This window comes from Pseudophryne corroboree, chromosome 4 (assembly GCF_028390025.1).
Source record: "Pseudophryne corroboree isolate aPseCor3 chromosome 4, aPseCor3.hap2, whole genome shotgun sequence".
Lineage (NCBI taxonomy): Eukaryota > Metazoa > Chordata > Amphibia > Anura > Myobatrachidae > Pseudophryne > Pseudophryne corroboree.
The window spans coordinates 636175172-636189069 of record NC_086447.1 but is presented as its reverse complement, the minus strand read 5'-3'; positions in this window follow the sequence as shown (position 1 = coordinate 636189069).

Sequence of the window (13898 nt, the reverse complement as noted above, 5' to 3'; positions counted from 1 at the left end):
TCGGTGGTAGCAGTAGGGGGCGCCTAACCACAGGTGACAAGAAACTCTATTACAGAATTTTCAGGATATGCAGTGTATGATCAAAACAAATATAATGATATAACAGATGATGGGATACGTTCCTTATATTTACTTGATTTTGAGCGTGTAGAGAGTTCTTTTGCTCTCCTGAGTCGACCAATCCTTGTTCTCAGAATCTCTTAACCACATCCAATGTCATAAAAAAACAAAAGGAAGAGAATTCTAGTATAACACCGTTTTATTCTCTTTTAAAAACAGAACTTCTTTTTTTAAAAAACACATAAAAACATGACTCCTATTCCAATACAGATAGAGCACATGCAGCCGGTGTGCAGCTTACTAAATGTGAGAAAGGGATAATTACCAGATTGTCAGAGGAAACAAAGTCCTCGGTACCGCAAAAAGATCTCAAACACCAGTCGGCCTCCCGGGAAACGGCGTCCTGAATTTTTTGCAGCAATCACCTCTCCCACAGAAAGAAAAACGCCACCTTCAACTGCGCCAACGCGTTTCAGGACTTGCTAGTCCCTTTCTCAAGGCTAGTGTGCTCACAACTGACAAACCTCTCCTTTTATTTGCTGACTAACCAATGAAATTATTGATTAAAGGTGAATGTGTTTCATATGTGATGAAACATGGCCGCCTCCATTTGTCGTACACGGTTGCCATAGCAACCTTCTCTAATGACCTTTTTACCCCATAGACAAAACACTGAACGATATACCGCATGTGAATCTCCCTTATTATATCATCTTCCCCACCTTCTATACAACCGAGAAAGAAATTCAGAAAGGTCCATACAAATGAGTTCTTTAAAGTCACGATGCGTCACTACCGGAAGTCTTGTCAGTGACGCGATTCCACTGGCTATTGCCGCTTGTCCCCGTTACTAGGCGACGGCTGCGTTGAGACTGATGTCCCGGAAGTCTTGCCCGTGACGTGGTTCCACTGACTGTTGCCGCTTCTCCCCGTTGCTAGGCGACGGCTATGTTCAGACAGAGCGTCGCGTCACTTCCGGTCCTCGCGCGACGCTGCTCTCTGTCTCCCCGGCGTGATGTCAATGCCGCTGAAGCATTGCGTTGCGTTGCTAGGTAACCAGTCACAACAGACTGTGTGCCACATTTCATTATAGTGAACGGTCAACTTCAGTATCTTATTGACTGGAAGGGTTATGGCCCTGAGGAACGTTCATGGACCAATGCTTCTGATGTCCATGCTCCTGCCTTGGTCCGGAGATTCCATTCCAAGTTTCCTCAAAAGCCAAAGAAGTGTCCTGGGGCCACTCCTAAAGGGGGGGTGCTGTCACGATCCGGGTATCTGGACGCCATTTCTTACCTATCAGATGCCTCCTAAGGCTGGCTCAGCGCTCCAGGACCGGATCCCATCTGTTATCCTGATGTGCACATTCCCGCATCCTCTCCTGTCTCTCTGGACGCAGTCACAGTAACGCCTTATACATCTGGCATGGCGTCTCCCGCGGCCTCCGCCGCCGTCCCTGAGCTTCTGCATTCAGAATGGCGATTACGTCAGCCGCGGCCTCCGCTGTGTCCGCGTGGTCGGATGTGCATCTGTCAGCCTGGCGTCTCCTGTCTCCGGTGGCCGGCGCCGCCATTACTGTTTTCCAGACCACATGGATTACAATCCAAACTTCCCTCCAAGTGTCTGCATGGGCGCAGCCATCTTGGATTCTGTCAGCTGATCTTTCCTACCAATCCGTTGTCAGTATTATTAATTTGCATAATTGCCTAGCCAATGCCTTCCTTGCTGCAGGTATAAATAGGTTGTGCCTGAGCAAGGAAGGCGTCAGTGCTTTGGTTGTCAAACCTAGTTCCAGATTGTCTCTCTCCTGTGATTGTCTTCCAGGTTCCAGCTCCTGTCTCCAGACTTCTGCTATAGAGACCCGCACCAGCATTCCATCTGCGGTGTAGCCTGACTCTCCGATCCATTCTGGACTCACCTGTTTCCAGCTACAACATCACCTGCTTCCAGCTCAGCTTCCAGCAGTGTACAGTTTCTCTTAAAGGGCCGGTGTCCTTTCTGCAGTTTACCACTCTCCACCGGTATTTATTATTTCACCGCTCTCAAATTCTACATTTCATCTATATTGCATCGCTCTCAAACTTTACTTATTATTTAACTGGCTCCAGCCAGTATCCACTCCATGCCAACACCTGTCTGGTTCTAACCAGTACCCACAGCAGCATTTTATCTACAGCAGTCCAGCTTTCCCTGGAACACCAGCTGGTACGACCCTGGGCTTTCCTCATTGCTACAGTTGAGCCTGGTAAGGACTTTCCAACTTGCAGATAATAAGAACTGTCTCATACCACCAGAGCTCTGTGGCCCCTGCCACCCTGTAGTACCCAGGAACTGTATTATTATTTCTCTGCTGATTTTTATGTTTCTTTTTACTGCTACTGTGATGCATGGAGTTTGTCATAAATAAATATCATTGACTTTTACTCAAGTTGTCGTGGTCACGCCTTCGGGCGGTTTCTCTTCATGTTACTTACATGTCCAGGGGTCTGATACAACCTCCCAGGTTCCGGTACATCTCAGCCCCTACAACTGAGGCTGCCTTCCGTCAGCTCAGGCCCTCAGTTGTGACACACACCACTTAACACTTCAGTCCACTTTGAAAAAGATATATTAACCACGACGCACTGCTCCCTATTATCTAACCAATTTTTGTTCCAAGTGCATATTGTGCTTCCTTGCCCTATTTCTTGTAGCTTGTAGATAGGTCTCATGTGTGGTACAGTGTTGAAAGCTTTCGCAAAGTCTAAAAAGATTACATCCACCTCTTTACCCTGATCTAAGTTTGCACTTACTGTTTCATAAAAGCCAAGTAAGTTTGTTTGACAGCATCTGTCCTTCATAAATCCATGTTGATTCCTTTTAATGACCTTATTGACTTCAAGGAACTTATGAATACTATCTCTTAGAATACCTTCCAATACTTTCCCCACTACAGATGTAAGACTAACTGGTCTATAATTACCTGGTTCAGCTTTACTTCCCTTTTTGAATATAGGCACTACTTCCGCTATACGCCAGTCTTTGGGAACCATACCTGATATTACTGAATCCTTAAAGATCAAAAATAGCGGTTTTGCAAGTTCAGAGTGAAGCTCCATTAGAACCCTTGCGTGAATTCCATCCGGACCTGGAGATTTATTCATCTTTAAATGTTTTAATCGGTCACAGACTACCTCCTCGCTTAAATAAGTACCTATCAGTGGGATATTCTCATTATTAAGATTATGTGTTAGTCCCTGAATTGGGTCCTCTCTAGTAAATACTGTTGAAAAAAACTAATTTAGTGTGTCCGCTACAGTATGTCATTATAATTTTTGCTTAAGACTCCGAACTTGTCTTTTAAAGGGCCTATACTGCCCTTCTTTAATCTCTTGCTGTTAATGTATTTGAAGAATTTTTTTGGGATTCGCTTTGCTTTCCTTTGCTACTAGTTTTTCAGTTTCTACTTTAGCCGCTCTTATTTCCTTTTTGCATATTTTGTTACAGTCCTTATAGTGCTGAAATGACTCTGCTTCCCCGTCAGATTTGTATTTTGTAAATACTCGCCTTTTCTTGCCCATAAGTACCTTTATCTTTTTGTTAAGCCACATCAGTTTATGATTTTTATTCCTTTTTTTGCTGCTCGTAGGAATAAATTTGAGAGTATTTTTAGCTAGCAGGAATTTTAGTACATCCCATTTCTCCGTAGTATTTTTTCCTAGAAACAATTCAATATCCCTGAAAAATACCCTCATCTTTTAAAAATTCGCTTTGCTAAAGTTTAGAGTCCTAGTTGAGCTAGTATAGGACTGTTTATGAAAACTGATATTGAATGTGACCATATTGTGATCGCTGTTTCCTATGGGTTCCCCTACTATAATACCTGATACTAAATCCCCATTGTTTGTTAATACCAGGTCTAAGATTGCATTGTACCTGGAAGGTTCCTCAATTAGTTGAACTAAGTAGTTATCATTTAGTGTGTTTAAAAACATATTACCCCTAGCAGTGTCACATGAATAATTTTTCCAGTTTATCTCTGGATAGTTAAAATCTCCCATCACTACTATGTCACCTACTCCTGCTGCTCTTTCAATTTGCTTCAGTAACAATTCCTCATTAGACACATTAATACCAGGCGGCCTGTAGTGTACACCCAATACCAACTTTTTAATTCCTTTATCCGCGCATGCAATTTCTACCCATAACGTCTCAATGAACAACAGGTATAGTGAAGGACAATGTCATTTTATAGAGGATACCATGAAGTGCTATTAGGAAAAACAGTTTGTGGAACATGATGTTCTTAAAGATAAAAGTATAGATAGGTAAGTGCTTAAGGAAAATGTAAGTTAAATGGTGAAATTACCTGGTTTCCAATGTTTTTCAATGTTTGTTCAACTGTTGGTTGTCACAACTGGTGTCAGTAGTTGGAAGCCTCAGTTGTAGGGGCTGACGGGTACCGGAATTTAGGAGGAGAGAGAGGACTCCTAGACATGCACTTAAATAGTAGTACCCAAATGCCCGAAGGTGTGACCACGACAATAGGAGGTATCTTTGAATGGATTTTATTAAATCATAAAAGCCCGGGATAAATAACCAAACAATAAATGACAGTACTGTATAATACTTGGGAGCCCTAGGTTAGGTTAAAGGTGGTGCTGGGAATAACAGGAGAAGCTTTGAGTGAAGCTGGGGTTCGCAGGTGACTGAAAGTGAAGCTGGGGTTTGCAGGTAACTGTGAGCGAAGCTGGGGTTCACAGGTAACTGTGAGTGAAGCTGGGGTTCGCAGGTGAACTGAAAGTGAAGCTGGGGTTTGCAGGTAACTGTGAGCGAAGCTGGGGTTCACAGGTAACTGTGAGTGAAGCTGGGGTTCGCAGGTAACTGTAAGCAAAGCTGGGGTTCGCAGGTAACTGAGAGCGAAGCTGGGGTTTGCAGGTAAACTATAGATATACTGGGGTTTGCAGGATTAGTATTCCACACTAACGGTGAATACTGGTTAAGAGGTAAACAGAGAACTGCGGGAGAGTGGCTGCTGGAAAGCCAGAGAGATACACTCTGCTAGTGCTTGGTGCGGGAACAAGGGAGGCTGGTAGCACCACAGAGCTTTAGCACAGGAGAGCTGGAACTGCACCGCAGAGGGAAAGCACCAGGGAGTCAGGCTAGCTGCAGGGAAGGTCCACAGGAGAGTCCACAGTGAACTGCACACTGGAATCACTGGAGAGACAATTGAAGCACTGACAACCTTCTGGGTGCTGGGACAGGATATTTATACCTGCTGGATAACAGGGATTGGCTGACAATTATGACCTGGCTCCAGCAGCACTGAGGATAGGTGGAAATAGTGACATGTGATCCAAGTCCAAAATGGCTGCGCCCATTGACGTAGATTGAAGGGGAAAGAAGCACTTTGACACCATGTGTAAAACAACAATGGCGGCGGAGGCCGCAGCAGCAGAACTCCACGTGCCCAGATGCGCACAGCGGCCACAGGGATGTAAACGGTGGCCAGGGCACACAAAGGACACACATCCAGCAGAAAACCACAGGCGCGGCAGTGACGGCTGCGACAGGACTGAGAGCACCGCACCACCGCAAGTGCACATACTGAGAAGGCCGCTGAAGCCAGCTCTGCAGGCAATAACCATAAACATAGCTATGGCCCGGCTCTGGCTCGCTGTGCCAATCTCAGGAGGCACCTAACAGGTAGGAAACGGCATCTAGTTACCCGGATCGTGACATCACCCTCCCTTTTAGGAGTGGCCCCAGGACACTTCTTAGGTTTTCGCGGAAATCTGGAATGGAATTTCTGGATTAATGTAGGAGCATGGACATCAGATACATTTGTCCAGGAACGTTCTTCAGGACCATAGCCCTTTCAATCTATCAGATACTGGAGACGTCCATATCTAACACGAGAGTCCAGGATCTTGGCGACCTCATACTCAACACCACGTTGAGTCTGGACTTTGGGAGCAGAGGGAAGCGCTGAATGAAAGCGATTCAGAATCACAAGTTTGAGGAAAGAAACATGGAATGTCTTAGGAACTTTCAAAAACGGAGGTAGTTGAAGTTTGTAAGCCACTGGGTTAACAACTTGCTCAATCAGGAAAGGGCCGATATAGCAGGGGGGCGAATTTCATACTCGGAACCCTCAGTCGTAGATTTTTTGTAGACAGCCAAACACGGTCACCAATTTTAAGGGCAGGAATTGCCCTATGCTTCTTATCCGCAAATCTCTTGTACCTGGCGGAGGCTTTTAAAAGAGCTGCACGAACATTCTTCCAGTTATTTGCAAACTGTTGAATCGTGATGTCAGCTGCAAGCACCGATGTTGCTGTAAGCGGCTGAAACTCAGGAACTTTTGGATGAAATCCATAATTGGTGAAGAATGGCGTGGAGGAAGACGAAGAATGATACTGGTTGTTGTGGCAGAATTCAGCCCATGGGAGAAGTTGAAGCCAATCGTCCTGGGAAGAGGATACATAGATACAGAGGAAGGCCTCCAAGTCTTGATTCACCCTCTCAGTTTGCCCATTGGTTTGAGGGTGATAGGCTGTAGAGAATTTCAGCTTGACTTGGAGCGCTTGACAAAGACTTCGCCAGAACTTGGCCACAAACTGAACACCTCTATCGGAAATTATCTCCACAGGGAGACCGTGTAACCTGAAGATCTCTTGAATGAAGACTTGGGCCAACTTGGAAGCTGACGGGAGACCAGTGAGAGGAATGAAATGAGCCATCTTGGTGAACCGGTCAACTACCACCCAGATGGTATTGAATTTGTTACACACAGGGAGATCCGTGATGAAATCCATCGAGAGATGAGTCCACAGACGATGAGGAATAGACAAAGGAACCAGTTGCCCAGCGGGTGACTGGCGGGTGACTTTGTGTTGGGCACACTTTGGGCAGGAGGCCACAAATTCAGCATGTCCTTTTTTAGGGTCGGCCACCAGTATGATCTGGAAACAAATTCTAAGGTCTTGCGTATGCCTGCGTGTCCGGCAAAGCGAGAGGAATGTGCCCAATGCAAGAGCTTCCTTCTGAGAGACGGCTTTACGAAACTTTTCCCTGGTGGGGGCATAGAGTCCATCCTCACTGCAGAGAACGCCACTGGATCAATGATATAATGCTTGTCAGTAGACTCAGACTCATTTTCTTGCTCCCAGGAGCGGGAAAGGGCATCAGCCTTACGATTCTGTGATGCTGGACAAAACTGTAATTTGAAGTCAAATCTGGAGAAAGAGTGCCCACCTGGCTTGGCGAGGGTTAAGACATTGAGCGCCTTTCAGATACAGGAGATTCTTGTGGTCCATCATAATGGTGATTGTATGAGAAGCTCCTTCTAATAAGTACCTCCACTCTTCCAGAGCGAGCTTGATCGCCAAAAGTTCTTGATCGCCAATGGCGTAGATACGCTCGGCAGGAGAGAAATTTCGTGAGAAGAAGCCACAAGGATGTAGATGACCGTCATTCGCTCTTTGAGACAGTACGGCGCCTACTCCAACGGAAGAGGCATCCACCTCGAGGATGAAGGGCAGACTGGTATCTGGCTGTTTCAAAACCAAAGCAGAGATGAATCTTTGTTTCAACAAATGAAAGACTTGGGTAGCTTCTTCTGACCATTTGGAAGGGTTGGCACCCTTTTTGGTAAGAGCCGTAATAGGTGCTACAACGGTGGAAAAGTCTCGAACAAATTTCCTATAGAAATTGGCAAACCCTAGGAATCTCTGGATACCCTTGAGGGTTACAGGAATCGGACAATCTTGGATCACTTGAAGCTTCTCAGGGTCCATCTCAAGACCGGAACCGGATACAATGTACCCCAGGAATGGGATGGATTTAACTTCAAAGACGCACCTTTCCAGTTTGCAATACAAATGGTTGGTACGAAGATGGGACAAAACTTCTTTCACCCAGAACTGATGTTCCTCCAGTTCATTCACAATGGTGGAGGAGGCCGCAGCAGCAAAACTCCACGCGCCCAGACGCGCACAGCGGCCACAGGGATGGAAACTGTGGCCGGGGCACACAAAGGACACACATCCAGCAGAAGACCACAGGCACGGCAGTGACGGCCGCGACGGGACTGAGAGCGCCGCACCCCCGCAAGTGCACATACTGAGAAGGCCACTGAAGCCAGCGCTGCAGGCAATAACCATAAACATAGCTATGGCCCGGCTCTGGCTCGCTACGCCAATCTCAGGAGGCACCTAACAGGTAGAAAACAGCGTCTAGTTACCCGGATCGTGACATTGGTTTAACTGTTCTTTTAAAAATGTCCTAACTTCGTAATTTCCAAAAAGATGAGGTTGGTGATACTGTATACTGTATAATAGGGAATGATGAAGTCTTTTGCATAGAGGAGGGAGAGAGGAACAGAGAGAGAGAGACACACACACACACACACACACATTTTGGAAAATTTGAAATATACTGTATGCATACAGTTGACCCTTATTAGAAAACTCTCACAAAGTAACAAAATCAAGTACTGTACTTAATATGGGGAGGGCTACACTTTCCTCTCCAGTGTCCTCCTGCTCTACTGGGGCATGGAGGGCTGCCTGGCCAAGATTCCTCCTGCTGGCGGGGTTGCTGGACTGTGGAAAAACATGGCAGCACAATTTTCAGTAAACAATATGGCTGGGAAGTAAAGTGTTCCTAGCAAGGTGGTGGCGCTCGCCTTCCCCCCCAGCCCTCCTGGCGCCTATGCAATAAAGGGATTACGTGCACTGCAGGCAAACCCCAATAAAAGGGGTGTTGTCTCAAAAATAAGGGTGCGTGACCACACTAAAGTATCCCCAATTAAAATGATGCTGCACAGTAGCACAATTTTATTCACATTTCACCACATAAAGCCCACAGTAGTAGCACCCCTAATACACATAATGCCCACAGCAGTAGCACCCCTTATACAATGCCCACAGTAGTAGTGCCCCTTATGCAATGGCCACTGTAGTGGTAGTGCCACTTATGTAGAGCACATAGTAGAAGTGCCCCCGGTAGTAGTGCCCCTTATGTCCGCTTTTGAAGTGACTCCTATGCAATGCCCTCATTAGTAGTGCCCCCAGCAGTAATGCCCCTCTAGTATTGCTCCCAGTAGGTATGCACCCTCATTAGTTAGCCCCCAGTAGTTATGCCCCCAGTAAGTACTGTATGTACCCTCACTATTTATGCACCCCCAGTAGTTGCCCCCTCAGTATACAGTATATGCCCCCTCAGTATATACTGTATTCCCCCTCAGTATATAGCCCCCAGAAGGTATGCCCCCTAAGTAATTATGCCCCCTCAGTATACAGTATATGCCCACTCAGAAGTTAGCCCCTAGAAGGTATTCCTCCTCAGTAGTGAACCCCTAGAAGTTCTGCCCCCTCAGTAGTTACTGTATGTTCCCTTAGTAGGTACAGTATAGTAGGTATAGCGCTGCTTACACACATTTAAAAAAAAACAACAGAATACTCACCAAGGCCCGCTCCTGCCTCCAACCGCCGCCGGCCTTCCTTGCCATCTGCTCCTTGGAACTATGGGAGACATCATGATGTCTCTCCCATAGCACACAGCGCACACTGCCAGAGCCGAAAGAACCGGGTGCTCGCTGGTAGCACAATCTTAGTGGGCACCTGGCATCTCCCTGCTCGCCGGCTCCTGGGTTAGGTGAGCCAGAGGAGGCGGAATTGATTCTGTCTCCAAATGGAACTGAAGGAACGCAGTTACGCCCTGTTCTGGCTCACTTTAACCTCTGGATATACTGTACTGTACAATATGGAGCAAAGGAGTCTTTAGTGTACAGTAGATGAGGCACAGTAGAGGAGAGAGAGAGAGAGAGAGAGAGACATTACTTACTGTACATTACTTACATTACCTAAGTAACATAGTAACATAGTATTTGAGGTTGAAAAGAGGCAAAATACCCATCGCGTTCAACCTGTTTATTGTATTAAGTTGAATTGATTTTAATGTACCTGCTGAAGAATGTTTTATGACTAGTTAACAACTACAAATCACATTACATCCGGATTATCAACTTCAATATTTTAAGTGTTGTAACCTTGGATATCCTTTGCAATCAGAAATTCATCCAATCCCCTTTTAAATGCATTTACAATGTCCACCATTACCACCTTCCCTGGCAAGGAATTCCAAATCCTTATTGCCCTAACAGTGAAGAACCCTTTCCTTCATTGCGTTCGGAATTTTCTCTCTTCCAGCCTCCACAGAGTTCTTTTAATAAATAATTCCTCTGATAACTCTTTGTAGTGCCCCTTTACATATTTGAAGACATTAATAATGTCTCCTCTTAGACGCTTCTGTTCCAGTGTATACATGTTCAATCCAATCCCTCAAACCCTTTAATCAATTTAGTAGCTCGCCTTTGAACCCTCTCTAGTTCACCGATATTTTTTTTATACAGTGGTGCCCAAAACTGCGGACGTACCAATGATTTGTACAGCGGCAGAATTACATCCTTGTCCCTTGTCTCAATTCTCTGTTTTATGCACGCTAGCACCTTACTTGCCTTCTTTACTGTGCTTTGACATTGTATACGGTTATTATGTTTATTATCAATGAGTACCCCCAAATCCTTTTCCAATAGTGTTACCCCTAGACTTTCCCCGTTTAATATGTAGGATGCAAGTTTGTTTTTAGTCCCAAAATGCATAACCTTACATTTTTCTATATTGAACCTCATTCTCCATTTAGATGCCCAGATTTCAAGTTTAGATAAGTCATTCTGCAGAGACTCCACATCTTTTTCTGAATTAATTACCATACACAGTTTAATATCTTCTGCAGCTTGACACTGTGCTTTCCAGGCCTATTTCTAGGTCATTGATAAATATGTTGAACAGTAGTGGCCCGAGTACGGACCCCTGTGGTATTCTGCTGAAAACCGGTGTCCAGCTTGACCACTACTCACTGTACCCTGTTTTCCAGCCAGTTTCTTATCCATGTACAAACAGTTTTTCCTAGGCCAAGCTCTTTTAATTTGATGATTAATCTCATGTGAGGCACTGTATTGAAGGCTTTTGCAAAATCTAAGTAGACCACATCCACTGCTTTTCTTTGGTCAAGATTGTTGCTCACTTTCTCGTAGAAGTTAACTAAGTTAGTTTGACATGATCTGTCCCTCACAAACCCATGCTGGTTCTTGCTAATAATCTTAGTGGTCTGCAGATACTCCTGTATGCTATCCCTTAGAAATCCTTCCAATATTTTCCTCACTATAGATGTCAAACTAATCGGCCTGTAGTTACCAGGATGATATTTGGATCTCTTTTTAAATAATGGCACTACCTCCACTATACGTCAATCCTTCAGTACCATGACAGATCTAATTGAACTATTGAAAATCAAGTACAGGGGTCTTGCTAGTTGTGACCTAAGCTCCATAAGAACCCACGGATAAAGTCCGTCCGGGCCAGGTGATTTATTAATCTTTATTTTGCGTAATCTCTCCCTGACTACTTCTTTACTTAAACAAGTTTCTAACTACGAAACATTACTGTAACTATCGCTATGCACTACTCCCACTACTTTCGTCAGTGAACACTGATGAAAAAAAATTGTTCAGTATTTCTGCTTTTGATTCGTCATCAATTAACAATACTCCAAATTCATCTTTTAATGGACCTATGGTCTCCTTTTTTTAACCTTTTACTGTTTATGTATTTAAAAAAAATTAAGATTGGTTTTACTCCCTATAGCAATTAGCTTATCGTTATCAATTATAGCTGCTTTTATTGAATTTTGCATCTTTTATTGCATTCCTTGTAGTACTGGACTGAATCCTCCTTTCCATTAGATTTAAATGCCTTGAAAGCATGCCTCTTTTTATTGATTTCGGCCTTAACCTTCTTGTTAAGCCACATCGGTTTGAGTTTGGTACTCCTGAGCTTACTGCCCATGGGGATAAATTTGTGAATATTGCTATCCAGCAACCCTTTTAAAGCATCCCACATTTCCGAAGTGTTCTTACCATGAAACAAAACTTCACACTCAATGTCGTTTAATGCACATCTAAGCATACTGAAGTTAGCCTTCCTAAAGTTAAATGTTTTTGTTGAACCCTTATAGCAATGTTTCCTGAAACTGATATCGAAAGTGATCATATAGTGATCACTGTTACCCAAGGTCTCCCCAACTTTAGTATCCGATATGATGTCCACATTATTAGTAATTACTAGATCTAGAATAGTTGTACCCCTAGTTGGGTCCTCGACTAATTGAGACACGTAGTGATCTTTTAACAAATTTAAGAACCTGTTGCCCCTAGCTTTAACACATGAATCATTACTCCAATTAATATCAGGATAGTTAAAATTTCAAATCACTAGGATGTTCCCCAATCCCACAGCCCAATCGATTTGCTGCAAGAGTTGTTCTTCCTCATGAATGCTAATATCTGGCTGTTTGTAGCACGTGCCTATAACTAATTTTTTTGCATCTATACCCCCACTTGAGATTTCAACCCATAATGACTCCACGTTATCACCTGCCCCCTCATAAATAACCTCCTTTAAGTACGGTTTAAGAGATGGTTTAATGTAAAGACATACACCTCCTCCTCTTTTGTTTACTCTGTCCCTCCTGAAAAGAGAATACCCCTCCAAGTTTCCAACCAAATCGTGAGAGTTGTCCCACTATGTTTCTGTAATACCTATAATATTCATAATCAGCCTTTGATGCTAACAATTCCAATTCCCCCATTTTACCTGCTAGACTTCTTGCATTTGCAAGCATACATTTTAGTTTAATGGTTCCCTTATCCGCTTGTTTTTTTAAAGGTATCCTATCATGGTTTACTAGAGCCTCCCTAGAGTTACTCTTATGGACTGTCCTTCTCGCTCCCTTTCCACCCCCTCCATACTTAATACTGCCCACCTTACTCATCTATTTGATCATCCCAGTGTTTCGGTCTAAATTCTCCGCCCTGACATAAGTATTATCCTTTATGCTAAGTACATCTTTTTCTATATGCTGTAAAGATGACACATAGATGTTGTTGGTTAATGCTTTTGCAATACATTTGTTAATACCCTTCTTAGAACCCATGCTAATACCCTTGCCCTTGCCGGCTGCTCTTTCCCCCCCTTCTGCACCCCTATTTAGCTCACTACCACCATCTTTACTATTCTCGCTGCATGACCCGCATTTTCTAACTAAACGCTCCCCCCAGGCTCCTAGTTTAAAAGCTCCTCCAACCTACTAACCATCCTTCCCCCCAGCACCGCAGCCCCTTCCTCATTCAGGTGCAATCCATCGTGACAAAAAAGATGGCGCCTGACTGAGAAGTCCGCCCAGTGTTCCAAGAACACAAACCACTTCTTCCCACACCAGTATCTAAGCCACACATTTACCTCCCTAATCTCCCTCTGCTTCCCTGGGCTAGCGCATGGCACCGGTAATATTTCAGAGAATATTACCTTATATGTCCTTTCTTTTAGTTTCTGTCCTAGGTCCCGATAATCTTTCTTAAGGACATTCCACCTGCCGCTAACTTTGCCGTTGGTGCCAATGTGCACCAAGACTGCCGGGTCTTTCCCATCCCCTCCCAACAATCTATCTACCCGGTCTGCGATGTGCCGTACCCGAGCACCCGGGAGACAACAGACCATACGGCGATCACGATCCCGGTAGCAGATTGCCCTATCTGCCTTCCTGATGATAGAGTCTCCTACCACCACCATCTGCCTGGGTGCCTCTCTATCATCCCATCTGAGCCAGAGGAACCACTCCTCTGGTTGCTAGAGAGAGCAGTCCTCCGGCTCCATCATTTCCTTGCTATCATACACTGAATCTTCGTCCAATCGGACAAATTTTTTCGGGTTTGATAGATCAGAAATGTCGTGCCT